The sequence below is a fragment of the Callithrix jacchus genome, chromosome 12 (genome assembly GCF_049354715.1).
Source record: "Callithrix jacchus isolate 240 chromosome 12, calJac240_pri, whole genome shotgun sequence".
In the NCBI taxonomy this organism is placed as follows: Eukaryota; Metazoa; Chordata; class Mammalia; order Primates; family Cebidae; genus Callithrix; species Callithrix jacchus.
In genome coordinates, this window is record NC_133513.1 from 37,782,326 (window position 1) to 37,801,549 (window position 19,224).

General features: G+C 48.8%; 1 long non-coding RNA gene across 1 annotated transcript in view; it reads right to left on the minus strand.

Annotated features, from left to right (window-relative positions):
• Nucleotides 1-12,076, minus strand: part of LOC128929261 (uncharacterized) — a 35,207-nt gene extending 23,131 nt beyond the window's left edge. Inside the window, exon 1 of the long non-coding RNA XR_008475435.2 lies at nucleotides 11,942-12,076. This is a non-coding gene — a long non-coding RNA (uncharacterized LOC128929261). The remainder of the gene's footprint in view (nucleotides 1-11,941) is intronic.
• Nucleotides 12,077-19,224: the final 7,148 nt, after the last annotated feature.

The following is a 19,224-nucleotide window of genomic DNA, read 5'->3' on the forward strand; positions in this document are numbered from 1 at the left end:
GAGCTTTAGCTTCTTTAGATGCAAATCCCTCAAGTGCATTGTCCAGCCTCACCTCTCAGCCTCCTATTCTCTTCTTTACTTCCCTGCTTTCCATCAGACAACAAAGTGCCAGGTCAGGAGCAAGGTCTGGTTCTGTTCATTACACTGTCTCCAGCGAGTGGTGTCATTCCAGGCTCAGCCAACAGAATGAAGTGGGCCAATGAATAACGAATATCAAAGATGGCCATCATCTCTCTTAAAGGGGAGGAGAACAAGTCCCCTTGCCCAAAGCGTGTTGTCACATTGATGCCTGATGTTCCACCATCAGAAGCTAAACTAGGTCCCTCCCAGGTCTCAAACTCTACAGAGCCTTTGTTAAGAGACCCAGTGTATGCAAGACACATTGTAACCCATGCTGAAACCATGAGACAGCTTCCTTTCGTTGATTGCCTGTAATGTGACAAGCACTTTGCATTTGGGGCAGATCTCCTGACAGCCCTGTGCTCTCATTCAGATGTGCAGAATTAGGCCCCTATCAAGCTTCCATGCAATGGCCAGCATGGAACCAGGAGCTGCCTGACGAAAACCGGAACCATGTGTTTTTCTGTCTGGAGATAAACCAGATTCCAAGGGGACATCGGTGCCCTGGGAAAGATGTCAGTGAATGAAGTTTCTCAGGCCAAGAGGTAGTCGGCAGCATATGTATGCTCAGGGGGTCAATGGTGCTGCAGCATCTGCAGGGTTGGTCCTACAAGAGGCCTCCTTCTCCAAGCCTGCACCATCCACAGCATTATCAGAAGGCCTCACGTTCTTTTTGGGCCCCATGAAAGAACAGTTCTATGGTCAAACATTTACAACCATTGTCATATTTTCCAAGGCAAGGCCATGGGGACTCAGTCAGCACCAACTCTGGGCAGGAAGAGATGAGCTGAGGCTGAAGAACCGAGGTCAGGAGACGAACCAGCACATGAGGGAGGTAAGGAATGGTACCGTCTGAAAGGCGTGACAGATGCCCCTGGGAGGTATTATGGGACCAGGTGCACCCTTGAGCCACCAGAGCCATGACAGGGGGCCTGAGCTAGAGCCCCCAGCCTTCCAGGGGTCAACTGAGATGCCCCCAGGGCTTGGGCACTGACACAGACCAGGGTGAACATTTGTGGGAAAAAGAAATCCATGAATGAGCCGAGCTACTCTCATCTTGAAGCTACCTGTGTTCTCTTGTGCAGACATTTTTTTGGTTTGAAACCCACCTCCCTCACCTCTTCATGCCCCACCCTACAGCTGTTCTGGAAGAATGAGCAGGTTTACCAACATCTTACGCAGGGCTTGCACGCTGCAAGTGATCAGAAAATGCTCACTCCCTCTCTGCCTCTCTTGGGTTCTCAGGTACAGTTTACCCCTGTCAAAATGCCCATTAGACTAGATGCTCTGCCCTGCCCTTTCAATGCTGACGTTTCACACATCTGTTAAGAAAGCCCCTGGGTCTGGCCAGGCCGGGTGTGGACAGGGAGGCTCACACTGAGCTGGTGGACACAGAAGATTCTTTATTCAGACAGACTCTTGAGCCCTCTTTCTGACTGAGACTATTGGTACATTCCAGGGGTGCTGGGGGGAGTGAGGATAAAAAAAAAGTCTTGAGAGATGACGGAGAAGGAAGAGAAGCCAAGTGTCTGGATGGTGTGACCCCAGGCTGCAGCGCTAGAATGACTCTCAAAACATTCTCCTTTATCAGGAAACAGGAATGTGAGTCACACTCCTCCCGCACCCCCAAGGGTTTCTTTGCTGAGCAGGACTGCAAACTGTTGAGCTAATTAGGCTGCACCCTGACCTCGCCTCCATCCGGAGCGAGCCTCCCTCTCTGGGACCTGGGGAGCTGCTGCCACCTAGGGTCGGGAGAGCACACTGCACGGGGACAGCAGGGCCGGGAAGGGAAAGTCAGGACCCTGAATAAAAAAGGCAGGTGGTCTCAGCACGGTTCCGTTTACAAAGAACTTCCCATCTACCTCGGCTGGGCTCTTAAAAGAATCCCATGAATTCAGCAGGGCAAGGTTTTACTATCTTCTCTTTGCATATAAAGACGCTAGTGATTGCATGGCTGGGGATGGGGGTCTGGGCCATTATGAACTCTGTAGCAAGCAGAAGTTATGGATACTGTGGGAATTCTTCATGAGAGTTTCAAAAAGCTATCGCTGGTGTAAGTTGGTTTGTAAACATCCTTGGGAAGGATTGGGGGGGTTGACTAGTCGTGGGTCCTAATAACTGCACTGAGCCTGGCACTAAAGGCCAGAGGGTCAAGGGCTTAAAAGACAGAGTCAGGGCCACTGTGCCTCTGGGCCCATCATCAAGGCTCCCATTGTCTCCCGGGAAATGACAGCAAACCCACCATCCTCGAGGTGCGGGACAGCCCAGCTAACAGTCAAAAAGGAGGAGGATGGTGATAGACAGAAATGTTATTTTGTGTATTTATTTAACACAACTTCTAGTACATGGCTGCTATGGGCTGAATGTTTGTGTCCTGGACTTGATTTGTTGAAGCATAACCCCAATGTAATGGTATTTGGAGGTGAGGACTTCAGGATGTGATAAGGTTGTGTGCGTGGAGCTCTCATGATAGGATTAGATCTCCTATGAGAGGAGACCTGAGAGCTTTCTCCCTATCTCTCTGCTCTCCCCCATGTGAGAACACAGCAAGGTGCCGTCCCAAACCAGGAAAAGGGCTCCCACGAGACACCAGATCTGCTGGTGCCTTGATCCGGGACTTCCCAGCTCCAGACCTCTGAGAAATAAATGTCTGCTGGTTAAGCTTTCCAGCTCAAGGCGTGTTTGTTACAGAAACTCAGCTGACTAAGACAATGACTCACCCTGTAGCCTATTCTGCAAGAAAAAGAATTAGGAGGAAAGTAGCAGGAACACAAGGGAATAAAATCCTCAATATTCAGTTCTTCTCCAGACTGGGTCTTGAAACTCGAATATTAAACAATAGTGAGAAATTCACATATTAAACAAATTCTTGGAATTTACCAGAGCCGAGTTGTGGTAAAACAATTTAGAATTCTAAAGGCAAGTCCCCAGGGAAGTGGGGACTACTTTTTCTTTCACAGATTAGAAAGAGAAGAGTGCTAGGGAGAAAAGATGGGTGTCAGTTGCTAGGACTGGTAGGAGGAGAGAGGCTGGGGCCTGGGGGCATGCGGAGAGAAGGGTCATCACTGACGACTCCCAAGGCCCTTCCATCCCGGCACCCTGAGCCACTAAATCGATTGCCCTCTGAGAATGGCTTTGCAGGTCTCCTGTGAGGGAAACCAAGTGTGCTGTGGCCGTCACAGTCATCAAGTGAGGTCCACGCAGCCATCCTTCTCTGCACTGCACACGGACCAGCCACAGACGTGGTTCCCACCAGTGCCTTCCACACAGGGCCATCCACCAGGCACCGCTTCCAACTCTCACAGGTGCCCTGGGACAGAGGCTGCTGTCCCTAACACCTGGAGGGACTATTCTCCTTGGAGTGTCTGTGTCACGGGTACTGGATGACTCAACCTGAGTGTGACTTAGTCCCATCACTGTCGTCATCGCACTTCATTTTATAGATGAGCAGCAGGACCCTTACCTTCCTGACTTCCACTCGGTATGGAGCTTATAGGAAAGTGACAGGGATGAGAGTTACTCCTGACCAGTCCCACCATGTTCAGGGGCTGAGGCCTTTCCCTCTATCCCACCTCTGCCCTCTAAGTGATTGACACACTGTACTTGCCTTCCCATCCAGGGGGCCCCACTGGGCCTGGTGCCATTGTCTGCTGCCTCTGACCCTCCTTGTGTGTGTGTGTGTGTCTGTGCGTGTGTGTGTTTGTGTGTATGTGCATGTGTGTGTGTGTATGTCTGAGCATGTAGCTATAACTAGTACTTTCCTGATTAAAAAATGCCAGAGGCCGGGCATGGTGGCTCACACCTATAATCCCAGCACTTTCGGAGGCCGAGTCGGGTGGATCACCTGAGGTCAGGAGTTTGAGACCAGCCTGACCAACATGGAGAAACCCCACCTCTACTAAAAATACAAAAAATTAGCCAAGCATGGTGGTGCATGCCTGAAATCCCAGCTACTCGGGAGACTGAGACAGAAGAATCACTTGAACCTGGGAGGCAGAGGTTATGGTTAGCCGAGATCGTGCCATTGCACTCCAGCCTGGGCAACAAGAGTGAGACTCTGTCTCAAAAAAAAAAAGCCAAAAAAAAACTCCAAAACACAGAGATTTAATTTCCATGTATTCCCTTGGGGCAATGTTGCATCCGTTAAATAAAATGGTAAAAAAAAAAATGAATAATAGAAAGAACTTATTTTGTCGAAGGGTACTCAGCATGTTTGCATTTCTATCCTCTATTCTTTGCCACAGTAGAAACGTAGAAACTTGCCTTTTTCTGAGTGTACACACACACACACACACACACACACACTCACCGCTGGGCTAGGCTCCTGCTGACTGTCCTATCACAGTCTTTCCTACAAAACCATCTCCCTTCTCTCTGGGCTGATTGTCTTCCACAGTCGATGAATGGTTCAAAGGCTCACAAATTCTGCAGATGGGCCTTCGAAGAGGGCTGCGCAGTCTCCCAGTTGACCTCAGGATGAGCTTCAGGCCACGGGAATGAGAACAAGCACAGAGGCCGGGACCTTGGCACCCGACGCATCCTCCAGAGCCAGGCTGCCCGGGTCCCAGTCCAGTAGCTCACAGGCTGTGTGACCTTGGGCAGGCGCCTTTCCCTTTCTGAACCTCAGTTTCTTCTTGGTAACTGGAGATGATATTAAATAGCACCTGCCTCCTAGAGTTGTTGTGGGATTAAACAGTTAAAACAGAACAGTGTTTACAGCAGCACCTTTGGTATAGTAGGGCAGGAGCTCCAGACCTTGGTCCCGAAGGCTCAGGCCCCGGGGCCTGGAGGCTCAAGCAGCAATCAGAGCTTCATGACCTCCAGCAGTCGCACGCCGGCCTGAGCCTGTTGACTGGGCCTTCAGTGTCTATGTGGTTAGGTCCCTCAGTGCCAATTCCTTTTTGAGGTTTCCAAGTGAAAGTTTCTCACTGGGCCTGTGAACCCTGACCTTGGACCCCTGCTCATCTGGCCCACCCGGACATCACACCTGCTGGGTTTAGGGTTCTCTCTGCTGTTCCCACTCTTGCTTGGCGGCTGCTCCCATCAGACAGGTCCTCCTAGAAGTTCATGGCTACTATCCCCAGAATAGGAGTACAAACCCTGCTCAGGGCCACAGGCACCCCAGAGGCAGAGAAGGAAGCCAAGAAGGAGGAGGCTCTGCGAACCCCTGGAAACAGTTCAGAGATGAAGAAAATTACACCACTTGAACTCTACTGGCCAGAGTCCTGGGAAAGGCAAACTCTCCTCCGGCCAAAGTGGAGGGAACCATCCCACTCCTCCACAGGCATCATGCATGTAGCCCACTGGAATGTGCTGAGATTCACAATGACCTGATGAGGATATGGGGGCTGAACACCCCGCAGGATGACTCAGCTGGACCCAGCCCCACCCTGCTGGTCCTGGCCACACTGCAGTCAGTGTGGAGCCATGAGGCTGCCATTCCCTGTGTTGTCCCAAAGCTACTGCAACTTCTTTTAAAGATAAGCACATTTTGATTGTCTTTTTTAAATTATTTCATGGCTTTCAGCTTTCTTTTCAATATATAAATAACCAAAAAATCACTACGAATAATAAGCAGGAAGCATCAAACCCCACATGCAAAGTAATATGCTAAAAACTTTACTTATTATCTTTCTAACGTTTTATATGACGCATGAAGCAGTTAGTACTGTCATCCCTGCTTTAAAGAAGAGGAAACTGAGGCCTAGAAACAGGCACACAGCCAGTAAGTGGCAGAGGCAGGACAGGAGCCCAGCTCCTTCTCCACCAATGATTTTGCTGCATCATCGTCATCATTAGCATTTTCTGGTGCCTGTTACACCATCCTCTACCTCTCAGGGACACGTCTGAGGCCACAGAATCACTCTCCCGGCCAGGTGAGATTCAGCCTGTGAGTAGCCCACACTCTAGGGCATCAGATGGAGTGTCTTTCTCCTTCCTGCAGCAACAGCCATCAGCGGCGCTCTCTCTCTGGTCTCCCAGGGCTTCCTCTGAGAAGCCTCCATGGTCACTGCAGGTGGCTGGCCTCCAGGAGCACACAGCTCTCGGAGCTCCAGGCATTCCCCTGAGAGCAACCTGCTTGGGCACTGCAGGCTGCGGGGGTTGCTGGTGACCGTTTCCCTTCGATTTCTGTTCTCGATGTCGTGAGGCAGTCTTCCTGATCTCCACTCCCCAACTCCCTCCCATGGTTGAGAAGGCCCCAGCTCCCCATATTAAATCTCTCTCTACTTGAAATAGCTGGAGTGGCCCTGCTTTCCCACGAACACTGACCAAAGCTCCCCAGTCCCAGCTATAGCTCAGAGGCTCCTGAGCACCACAGGCTCTCGAGGCAGGCCTGACTCCTCCATATACAACCCCTGCAGAGCTCTGCTCGCTCCAGGCTCCTCTTGCCTCCAGCCGGGGCCCCACCTTCCTGCCTTCAGGCTGAGCGTTTGTGAGCAGGCTTCATGACCCCTGCACCCTGTTTCGACCTTCCTGCTTGAGGCCAAGCCCTATGAACACAGCAGTTCTATCTGGCTTTGTATACTACCGTACCCAGCACAGGGTCTAAAAATACTTTTTGCATAAATGAATGACTAAATGAAAAAATATTGAGAAGTCTTTGAGATCCTGATGTCATGAGTATAGAGCAATAGAATATATGCAGCTCTAATCCATTAAAGTTTGATTTAAAAAGTATATTGGCACTGGCTCAAAGCTGGGTAGGCTCCTTGGAGTACAGTGCCAAGCCCACCAGAAGCCCAGAACTGAGGAGTGTGAATAGGCACAGGTCTCTGTGCAGCTGCAGTCCGTTACAGCTTCTGGTGACTTCTGCCACCCTTTGTCCCTCTAGGGTCTGGGCTCCTGCCAAGCAAAAAGGCAGTGGCAGGAAGGAGGTTGCTCCAGATGTCGAAAAGGCTTAGAGAATGGTTCACCAAGTTCATGAAGTTTCTACAAGAGGAGCCAATTGGCATCAGCTCCCTGAGCTGCCCACTTAAAGAAGCGGCTTACGGTATGAAACCATTTTTGTATATTCCATCAAAATCTAGGAAAACAGATTTCCTTTTTCAAAATGCAGAGAAACTGCGTTTAATTAATCCCTCCACTCTGCAGTCATTGTGAGTGCAGAGGGAGGGGGAGCCAGAAATCCACAAACTGCCAAGCCAGATTTCAGCTATAGCCAGGTTTTAGCTTGTCAAGGTCTTTTACAGACCTTTTTATGCCCTAGCCAATGAGTGTCAGTTAGGCTGGAGAGAAAAGGAATTGGAGCTTTTCCACACCACGCATGGTCTGGAGTTGATCCCACCACACAGCACCCCTTGCAGAGGACTCTGCTGCACCTGCACCTGAGTGTTATTGGGGCTTGTGGTGTTCGTGGAAGTCACCACGCAGTTCTTGTCTGTAGAAACTGTTCAAAGTAACCACCTGAATTATTCCTGCCATACTGTTTCTTTGACCTTTTGTTTCTCTTAAGCATAATGTCAGCACTGATTTAAAATCAAGTGACTTCAACCAATGTAAAAATCCTGAGTTGCTTAAAAAAAAAGAAAGGCTGCCCCCAAAGTGACAGGCTTTCTGACCGGCCTGTGTCTTTGCACCTATTTCCCCAGGACACAGGCCCATGCTTTTCCCACACCCACTTCATTCTCCTCCACGTGCCTCATGTTCTAAGGACATCCTCCTCTCGACTGCATGTCTTAGCCTCCTTGGGCTGGGGAAGGCGGTCTCCCTTCGAGCTTCCTCAGTTCCACATACATTTCTTTCTCACAGAATGTCTGATGCTATATTGCATTTATTGGTTTTCTTGCTTCTCTCTCTAGTAAACAGGACATTCTTGGAAGTCCTGCTGGCACTTATTCAGTCCTCACACAATGCCTGGTGGATAAGTAACTCATTTTGAGATAGCAGATGAATTAGGCTGTCTACAAATGTGTCGGATCCAGCTCCCACCATCCTTGCTTGGCAAAGCAGAGCTGGTCAAGCCTGTGCACCCCCAGGCTGCCTCTGTGTCAAAGGGCAGAGCCTGTGCAGTGAGCTTCTGGCCACCTGGCTGCACACCGAGTGCTCATCAGCACATGGCCTGAGCGTTCTGCCCTGACGCTCCCAGGGTCTGGGCGCTTCTGTCTTTGACAACCTCCTGAACACTGTGGGAAGGCTCCCTAGCGCTCCGCTCCTTCCCTAATGTGCAGTGGGTGTGATTTGAGGGGTTTGGCCCCCACACCAGCTCCAGGGGTAAATGCCACTAGTTTGGGCAGTAGAATCTCACCCCCTGAGCGCAACGACGTTGATTTAGCAATGATCAGGGATCCCAGCCCACGCCAAGCCTTGCTGCAGCAATTCGCGGCTCTTGGGTTTGAGGGGAGGATACAGCATGTGTCCCACGGTGGGTCCACCCAGCGAAGCCAGGATTCCTCCTTGATGAGTTTGGAAAGAGTCTATATCTCGTTCGGGAGGGTGTGATGCCTGAGGCTGGAACCACGAGGGACACCAGCTTGAGAACAAAGTCAAACCAGGGGGTTAGGCAGAGGAGGCGAGGCCTGAGTCCCGAGCAAACACGCCGGATCCCAGGAGCCCCGCGACTGCTGCTCTCGGCTGACTCGGGACAAAGCATCCAGACGCGTCTCGGCCCTGCGTCCAAGACGCAAAACTGTGCGGCAACCAAGCCTAGAGCTAAGCAGTCACCAGCAGTGGAGACAAAGGCAGTGACAGGATGGGAGCAAAAACGCGAATCCGAGAACGAGGCCACGATCGCAAAGCCTGGCGTTGGGCAAAAGATCCCGGGCCTCTGCTGCCCCCTGGCGGACGCCGCGCGGGAGCCCGGACCCAAGCGCGCCGCGCGAAGCAGGTGTGCGGCCCCGGGAAGTCACTGAACACGGCCTGCGGAAGATTTCTCCTGTGTCACGCAGCGGGAGGAGCAGTCCCTACCTGCTACATTGCCGTGAGGCTGAAAGGGCCGAAACGGATAACCCGGGCCAGAGCTGTCCTCCCGCCTGAAAGAAGTCGGGGGAAACCCACAAAACTCTGGCAACAACCGTTTTCAAAACCCGGCACACCAGATGCAGAGGACAGTGATCCCTACTGCAGAGCGAGCTTCGGCCACAGCACAGGGCGCGTGGGGACACGGGCGGGGCTGGACCCACGGGCTCAAACCCACGTTGAGGGACTAAGCCGAGTCCGCAGGGCAGGCACGGCGTCCCTGGAGGAAGAGGGGGCTGCACAGACACAGCTCCAGCGATCCGCAAAGGCTGCTCGGCACGGGCGGGCGAGGAAGCCGCCAGAGGCCCAGAGAGACCCCAGTGGGGCTACAGAGGGAAGACCAGCCCGTCCGTGTTCACCCAGGGCGGGAAGGCGCCTCCTCCGTCAGCAGGACTGCAGGCTCAGCTCTCCCGAGGCACCCGCAGCCCTGCTTCAGAGGTGGGAGCAGTTACTACAAAACGCAGCTCTAACCCCACATGAGAAACGCCAAAGGCAGGGCCGGAAAGTATCAGACTGTTACAAAGTAACCGTATCCCGGAACAAAGCCCAGAACTACATACAGGAAAACAAAGGTATCCAGCACACCACACGAAAAATGTGACAGTGTCTACCAACCAGTAAAAAATGACCATGCATGAAGTGAGGCAGAAACAAACGACCCATAATGAAGAGAAAATGCAATCAATGGATGGAGTGCCAGGACACGTGTCAAAATTGGGGGAATTTGGCTAAAGCAATACTTAGAGGGAAAATGACAGCACTACACTAGGCTAGAAAAGGAAAAGGGATCTCAAATCTCAGCTTCCACCTTAAGAGCAAATTAAACCCAAAGTAAGAAGAAAGGAAACGAGAAAGATCAGCGCATAGGCCGGGCTCAGTGGGTCACGCCTGTAATTGCAGCACTTTGGGAGGCTGAGACCGGCAAACTACTTGAGGTCATAAGTTTGAGACCGTCCTGGAACGTGTTGAAACCCGGTCTCTACTAAAAATACAAATTTTAGCTGGGCCAACAGCCAGCTCTGATGAGCGCCTATAATCCCAGCTACTCAGGAGGCTGAGGCAGGAGAATCACTTGAACCCAGGAGGTAGAGGCTACAGTGAGCCGAGATGACACCACTGCACTCCAGCCAGGGCGACAGTAGGAGACGAAGGGAGGAAGGAGAGGCAAAAAAAGAGAAAGGACTCAAATTACTAACATCAGGAATGGGAATCGTGATATCTATTGCTACATTCCACAGACGTTAAAAAGAAAATTAAGAGGGTATTATGATAAACTGAAGGTGAATACGTATGACAAATTGAATATAATAGACCAATGCCTTGAAAAACACTATCAGCACTTAAGAGTAAACAGATATTCCGAATTAGCTTTATGTCTATTTTTTACATTAAATTTGTACTTTAAAATCTTCCCACACGGAAACCTCCACACCCAGATGACTTTATTACCTAACTTAGGAAGAATTAAGACCAACTTCATACACACTCGCAAAAAACTGTAAAAGAATACTTCTCAAATTGTTTTACCCTGGTACCATGACCAAAGATATTACAAAAAAAGAAAACTATAGACTAATATCTCTATGAATATGAGTGGGAATTTTGTGTACGTGTGTGTATATACACACACATACACACACACACACACACACACACACACACATATATACACTTAATTTTTATTTATTTTTGTTTTGAGATGGAGTTTTGCTCTTGTCCCCCAGGCCAAAGTGCAATGTCATGATCGCAGCTCACTGCAACCTCTGCCTCCCAGGTTCAAGCAATTCACTTGCCTCAGCCTCCTGAGTAGCTGGGATTACACGTGTGCCACCTCGCCCAGCTAATTTTTGTATTTTTAGTAAAGATGAGGTTTCACCATGTTGACCAGGCTGATCTCAAACTCCTAACCTCAAGTGATCCGCCTGCCTCGGCCTCCCAAAGTGCTAGGATTACAGATGAGAGCCACTGCACCCAGCATCTATATATACACTTTATACCAAAATACACTTTAAACAAAATTTCAGCAAAGAAAATCAAATCCAACAGTATGAAATATCATGACCAAATGGGTTAAGGCTGATTTATAATTTGAAAACCAATTAATGTGATGCAACAAAAAAAGAAAAGCCACATAAGTGTCACGATAGAGACAGTAAAAGCATTTTAGAAAATCTAACATCCATTCTGGATATAAACTTTCTCAACAAACGAGGATTAGAGGGAACCTCCTCAACCTGATACATGGCCTCTACAAAACCTTCTGTTACATTATGATTAATACTGAAAGACTGAATGCTTCTCCCCTGAGCTGAAGAACAAGACAAAGGTATGTACTCTTACAAGTTCTTTTCAAAAATTTTCAACATTTTCTAGCAAATGTAATACAGTAAGAGAAAGAAATAAAAGGCATTGAGATTAGAAGAGAGAAGTAAAGTTGTCTTTATTCTTAGACAACATGATTTTCTATGTTGAAAATTCAATGTAGCCTGCACAAAATGATAGTAGAATTAATAAGTGAGTTTAACAAGGTTACAAGATAGAGGATCAATATACAAAAACCAAATTTTTATATTTTCACTAACAATGACAATCAGAAGTTAAAATTTAAATCCAGTATCATTTAAAAATGGCATCAAAAATATGAAATACTTAGGGATACATTTAACAAATGATTTGAATGGATGCACACTGAAAACCATAAAACATTGGTCAGAAAAAGTTTTAAAGAACTCAAAAAACGGAAGACACATTGCATTCACGGATCAGGCCAAGAGTTCAAGACCAGCCTGGGCAAGATGGTGAAACCCCATCTCTACAAAAAATTCAAAAAAAATTCAAAATCTTTACTGGGCATGGTAACACATACCTGTGACAACTACTCAGGAGGCTGAAGGTGGAAGATCGCTTGATCCCAGGAGGTTCAGGCTGCAAGGTGCTATGATTACACCACTGCATGCTAGCCTAGGCAGCAGAGTGAGACCCTGTCTCTAAAAGAAAAAAAATGAACCAAAGTTACTAAGGCTTTGCTTGTGTGACTTTAATAAAGCTTCTAGGTAGCACATCTCAGGTGCCAATTTCTGTCAGGCTTATTGTAGGGGGTCCGTGAATAATAGTTACTAAGGTTTCGGCTTGTCACTCCCCAAACTGGAGGCTGCCAGAAAGATATTGCTGGTAACTGGGAGTCCTAGGTAACTGTTTTCTCTGGCAAATCTGTGATCTGTTATAACACAGTAGAGATAACATGTTTAACTGTAATCAATATAGCAACATTATTATTTGAGCAATGCACTAAGTTGCTGATCGTCATGCTATCAAGACCAGGAAGACAATATTCTGTTAACAGTGGGTCTCAGAGTTTAGCATGAATAGGAAGACCCTGGCGGGCTTGTTAAAGCACGAGTTGCCAGGCCCCAGCCCCAGAGCTTCTGATCGGGTAAAGCAGGGCTGACCCTGTGAGAGTTTCCCGAGATGCTGATGGTGCTGGGCCAGGGTCACACTTTGAAAACCCCCTGAATGACATCATCGCTACATTGCTATAAGTGATTACACTGAAGTATCGTAAACCATCATCACACAATATGTTTCTAATCTACAGTTCAAATTGTTTCTAAAAAAACAATTTGAAAATTTTTTGAACACCTACATTTTCAACAAGAACTTTATTTTTAACCCAGGAAAATGTCTACCCAGCCCTAAGCTTCTCATAAGATGATAATAAAATGTTGTCTCAGAAGACTGTAACAACAAGTTGTAATCACATACCTTCAATCAGTATTCCAAAGTAACAGAGACACTTCATTCACGGAATTAAGAGTTGGCCACCTGGGTTGGACAAGGTCACAATTCTCAGTTTGTACAGCTGATCAGAGCCAGATCTCCTGATTCCTAGTACATCTCTCCCTCAGGCCTCACTAATCACCTCCAAAAACGGGAGAGTTCACTTGTGCTCCCTCCAAAGTTGCCAGAGGGAGTAGATTTCTTCTACTCAGCGTTTACATATCTGGACTCAATTGGATGCAGAACATTGAGACAGGTAGTGCTTTAAATGGTCTGCCCTGTAAGGCAGGAGTGTGGGTGAGGGAGTCAGCACTGGAGGGCGCTGGGTGAAAGTTTCATAGGGAAGATTCAGATTGCAGACTGGACACGTCACTCCTCACACACTGTGAACTTCTACAAGACCCTGAATTACAGACCACATTGCTGGGACAAAGCCTAAAAGAAAGAAACAAACTTTAAAGAAATATAGGAAGGTATCTTTGTTACTATAATGAGTATGGATATCTGTTTTAAAAACAATACTCACTGAGCCCATACATCTTACTTGCAGAAATCCAAAGCTGTGTTTTCAAAGCTATTTCAGGGTTTCAGAAGATAAATAAATCAAAGGTCTCTCCACCTTCGACAAAACTGTTCCAACTCGGATTAATCTGGAACTGAATGTCACACTGAATCCTGCCAAGGCTCAGCAGGGCCCCAGGCAGGAATGGTTTACATTCCATCCAGAAAAGCAGCTTTGGGTCCTGGAGGAACCAGTGGTTTCAATGCCGCCCTGACAGGGGTAGCTGGATGGGAATGTTCCCCTAGGTAGGCTCAGGTGTCACAAGGGAGATGAGGGTCACCCAGTTGGAGTCCTAAAAGCCCCGCTTATCTCTCAGTCACTGTGACTGCTAGAAATGCCAGAAGTTTGTGCAACGAAATAAATTTATATGTATTCCCTGTGAAGCTGTGATTCCTAACACAACCCAAAGGTCAGAGCTGAGACTCAGTCCCTATTCTTGGAGTTAGTGGACATGACCTTCAACTTGAAGCCAGAAGAACTGAGTTTAAGACCAGGCTCTGCCCGCTTTGAGTTGAGCAAGTCAATTGGCCCCTCTGACTCTTCAGTTCACCATCAGTAAGTGAGGCTAGATTCTCATCCCTGTGTACCCCACAGGGGACCCTTCGCCAAGTTATTAAGGTGCAGGTCCCCCCATTGTTAACACTTACAGGTCATGCAGATCAAAGACGACTTAGACCGAACTTTGGGTTTTATAGAGTATGTCACAAAAGCATAAAGTACAATACGGCATAAAGTACTCAGCACCCTTCCCCGCCTCACCGTCAGTGGAAGCCTGGTCCTGAATTGTTAGTGGTGTTCAAGACGCTAAGGAGACTCACCCGGTACTTCAGGGGTCCAGGTGTAGAGTTACAAAAGGAAGTAGGGGGGAAGTGGTCACGAAAGAGGGCCTGCCAGAGCTTTTAGGGGAGGCCAAAAGAGAGACTGTAGCCCATGAAAGGGTAAGGAGAAGGCAGTGCTGACTAGGACAGCAATGCACATGCATAAGGATTTTTGGAAATCTTTTGCTGTATGTCACATCCCCAAAATGCCAGCCGGTCAAAGACTTAATTAAAGTCTTGTGTTATCTTAAAATGCTTTTGGAGTAGAAATTACATTTCTCTTGATGCATCACAGTGCCAACACTAGAGTGTAAGGCTGAGGCTGACAGGCCTAGATAGCTTTGGGTTGCATATGCTTAAATTAAGAGTCAGCACATTTTAGGATGAAGCTTAGGGCATACATATATGCACAGTAATAATCATGAAACAATTCCCAGCATCTCTACAGACTCCATCATTTTTGAAATGTTTTCTCATGTTAATGCAAGTCTATTCTATGCGTTAGGCAAAGCATAGACTTTGCTCTCCTGCAGAAATGGATATTGAATGCAGAGGCCACTTTTCCTAAGCAGAGTAACCAAAAGAATTCTATGACCTGGCCAGGCGCAGTGGCTCATTCCTGTAATCCCAGCACTTTGGGAGGCCAAGGCAGATGAATCATGAGGTCAGGAGATCAAGAACATCCTGGCCAACATGGTGAAACCCTGTCTTTACTAAAAATAAAATAAAAAAAAATTAGCTGGGCATGGTGGCACACACCTGTGGTCCCAGCTACTTGGGAGGCTGAGGCAGGAGAATTGCTTGAACCCAGGAGGCAGAGATCTCAGTGAGCCGAGATGGCACCACTGCACTGCAGCCTGGGTGACAGTGCGAGCCTCTGTCTCAAAAACACAAAAGAATAGAAAAGAATTCCATGTCCAATTAGAGCAGGATAAGGAAAGCTGTGACATGTTTCATTAATTAGAAAATGCTGGATCCTCCTGCCTACCTGAGGTAAGGATGAACTTTGACCTCAGAGCCTACACTATGGCAGTGTTTATGCAGTGACATAGTCCCATATAGACAAATAAATATGGTTGTCTTTATACACGTGTGTACGCTAGCACGCACACACACACACACACACACACATCATATTTCTCACTTAGCTAGACACAGCCCCCTCTTGAGGGTAGAGAGTGGTCCTGTCTTACGAGTTCAGCTCTTTCAGTGCCCTGGGGTGACCGGTAAGTGTTGGTGGTGGAGAGACTGGCGGCGCTAAGGAGAATGGGCCCATCTGTGTTCCTGGACTGTTAGCGGGAAACAGAAGCTATCATAAGATGGGTCACCCATCTTTGTGACTGAGTGAGTTGGGGTTGGGGGCAGCTTTTGAGCGTTCATCACAGCTCTAAAGACAAGGCCTGGTCCACCTCTAGTCTAGGCTCTGTACCACGCTCTTGCCAGCACCTCCCTCCCCACTCCCCGGTGAATGAGGTTCTTCTCGTTACCTGAAGGCACTACGCTCCCTTCTCATACGCATGCACTTGTGACAAGTCTACACACCAGCTCTGGGCCTCGATCCCCCCATGGCAGCCCAGTTCATCTACAGGTCTCCCTTGTGTTTCTCACTGTGCCTGGCAAGTGAGAAACCACAACAGCGCACATGGCTGTAAAGGCAACGTGGTTACCACAGGGGAGGTGCATGAGAGTCCAGGAAGGAAGACACCGAAGCCAGAGGAGGTGGGCCAAGGCCTGACCTGACAGGGGAACCAGTGTAAACAGCAGCCTTCTTCCCAGGACAATACCTAGAAGATGCCCATTATGTGGCCAGCTCTGCTCACCCCCTTACAGTGAGGGCACCATGAAACAAGAGTAAGAGAATCAATAGGCAGAACTAACCCCACACACACACCGAGCAGACCATGCTTGAAATGTGACCAATAAAAACACAGCGGCCTCCCAGGTCTACCAAGCCAAGTCACTGCTGCAGCACGGACCAGTAAAGCAACAACCTACCGGGTCTGGGGCCCCTTCAGCTTTCCAGGTTTGCTGAGGGGGCTGGTTCCTTTCACACCTCCTGCATCCCCCAGCCTGCTCCAGCAACACAGTGTCCAAAAGCTCAACATCTATCAGTTCAATCCATGGTCCTCTTCTCAATGGAAAGACTTCTGATCTCATCGCCCCCTCCAGCAGGGCTGGCTCTGGTCTCCAGGGCTCCAGCACCCTGCACTGAGCGAGAACTGCAGGAGAAATGCTCCTCATGAGCTTCCATGTAGCCAGTCCAGATTCCTTCAAGGGCAGGTGGGAAGTTTGCATTTCCCAGGCTCCTTCCAAAAGGAAGGAAAACCTAGCAATTCTCATGCATCAGAGCAACAGTAAATCCGAGCAGACAGGACTTCACTCCTCTCTCACTGTGAGGTTCTGCAAGTCCCTGAATTATAGCCCAAATTCCTGGGAAGGAGCTTAAAAGGAAAAAAACAAACTTCAAAATAATACAGAAGGTGGTTTTGTTACTGTAATTATTATGGATATCTGTTGTACAAATAATGCACACTGTGTTCATATATCTTACTTGCAGAAATCCAAAACTATATTCACCTAAGCCACACTGACAGATGAATTATTTGTAAGAGACCAAATTATTTCATCAAAGTAACAGGGTAACTTTCAAATGCTAATTTATTTGTGGGGCTGGGCCAAGAGCAAGAAAACACCTAAATGAGAATTCAGATTCATCTGAACTTGACATTTTCAGTTGATCTAATGGCTCATTCGTTCAGTGGACTGAAGTTCAGTCCACTGACTCTTCAATGGCTTCCAATTAGGAGACAAGCAGAGAATTCCTGGTCCTGTGGTTTGTGATCCAAGTGCCTTCCTAGATGGTTATGGGCTATCCAAGTGGAATACTGGAAAGTGGAGACAGGCCTGGAAAGGAGATGAAAGACAGTAGGGAGAGTGACTATAGTTAACAACAATGTATCCTTTCCTTCCTCCTTCCTCCTTTCTTCCTTCCTTTCTTTGATGAGACAGAGTCTCACCCTTTGTTCCAAGGTGGAGTTCAGTGGCGCCCTCTCAACTCACTGCAACCTCTGCCTCCTGGGCTAAAGTGATTCTCCTGCCTCAGCCTCCCAAGTAGGCTGCCACACCATGCCCAGTTAATTTTTGTATTTTCTTTTTAGTAAAGATGGGGTTTCACCATGTTAGCCAGGCTGGTCTCAAACTTCTGACCTCAGGCAATCCGCCCACCTTGGCCTCCCAAAGTGCTAGGATTACAGGCATGAACCACCACGCCCAGTCTGTATAGCTCAAAATAGCTAGAAGAGAGGACCTGAAATGTTCCTAACAGAGAAATGATAAATACTCCAGGTGATGGACACCTCAATACCCTGACCTGAACGTTACATGTTCCAGGCATGTAACAAAATTTCACGTGTACCTCATAGATATGTACAAATGTGTATCAATTTTTAAAATTCTAAATAATTTTGTTAAGAAGCGTGCTAGAAACCCAAAATTAGATACTGCACAGCAAGGTTTGAATTAAGGACAGTGCTGGAAAACAGAACCACCCCTGTGGCCATGCCTCTCATCCAGGTCAGGGACCCATTCCTGCAGTCAACACCTCGGAAGGCGCGCAACCTGGGACGGCAGCCTGGGGAGGGGGAAAGGCCCTTTGGAGGTGGAGGGGAGGCCGTCACGCTGCACACCCAAAGGCAGAGATGAGGCGTTGAGGAGTCCGAGAGGGAAAGTCCCCGAAAGAGACGCAGCCGCGCTCTGCCAGTGCGCATGCGCATATGTCGGTGAAGCCCCGCGCTGGGGTTGGATCTGCCTCCCTTCGCCTCGCTGAGCCGCAGGAAGATCGGCATTCAGACAGACAGATACACAGTCTGGAAGAAAGCGAACTGCTTTGCAAGTGAAGGGGAGCGGAACGTGCCACCCCAAAATCTGCCACTTTGGCATAAGGATTAAGTGGCGCTGCAGGCAATGGAGAAGAAGCAGACACAAGAGAAGCTCTCTTCCCTCCCCTATTTGCCGAAAAGCAAGACAGAATTTGTCAAGGTGTCCCCCCCCGCCGCTCTAGGAAAGGATGTGGTTAATCACCAGACACAACCCGAGCCCCTCCTCAGCCTGCAGAGGGCACCAGAGGAACCTGCACAGCATGTCCTGGTCCCGCTGAGGCAGCGCTTCCCTTCCCGCAGCTCCCATAGGGTAGGGTGGCCTTCCCGCCCTGCGCCTTCCCAGAAACTCAGGCCCTTCTCCTCTATCTTGTCACTTCTCTAAACACGCATTCTCTTGTGAGGTGATATGAACGCTCGAGCTCTGGCCGCCCCTTTGAGTTACTGCTCACGTTCCCACGAGTGTGCGTGATGCACGTGGCAATAAACTCGTGTCTGGTTGTCTCTTGTTAATCTGCCTCTGTCAGTCTCTTTCAGAGCCCCAGCCAGAGAACCTAGAGGGGTAAAGGAAAAAGATTTTCTTCTCCCTAGAGAAGCAGACAGACCTGTGCTCGAATCCCAGGCATGCTGGGTGCTGGCTGGGTGCTGCTGGTGGAGCCTCTTTCTCCCTGTGTTCAACTGTCCTCATCAGCAAGGCAAAGGCAGCCACACCGCCTGGAACAAGCCAGCTTTCCACAGGCTCAGCTGTTTGCATCCTCTCCCTGTATCTCCCTCACCTCTGAGGCTGTCTTGGGGTGCTGCCGCCCTGTGGGTACCTGGAACACTTCAGCCTCATTCCTCCCACTCCTCCTGCCAAGGGTGGCTTCAGGGGGTCATCAGTAGAGAATTTTTTCCCACACATTCCGAACCCCCAAATTCCCCACGCAAAGCTTCCAGGACTGCTCTGCTGGGCTCAAGGGACTTCCCCAGAACCACCTCTCACCCAGAACCACCTCCCAACCGGGACCACCTCCCAACCAGGACCACCTCCCTCCCAGGACCACCTCCTACCCTCCACTTCAGACCTTCTCATGCCTGCTGAGTTTCCTGGGGTCTATCCACAACCTCAAATCTAAAG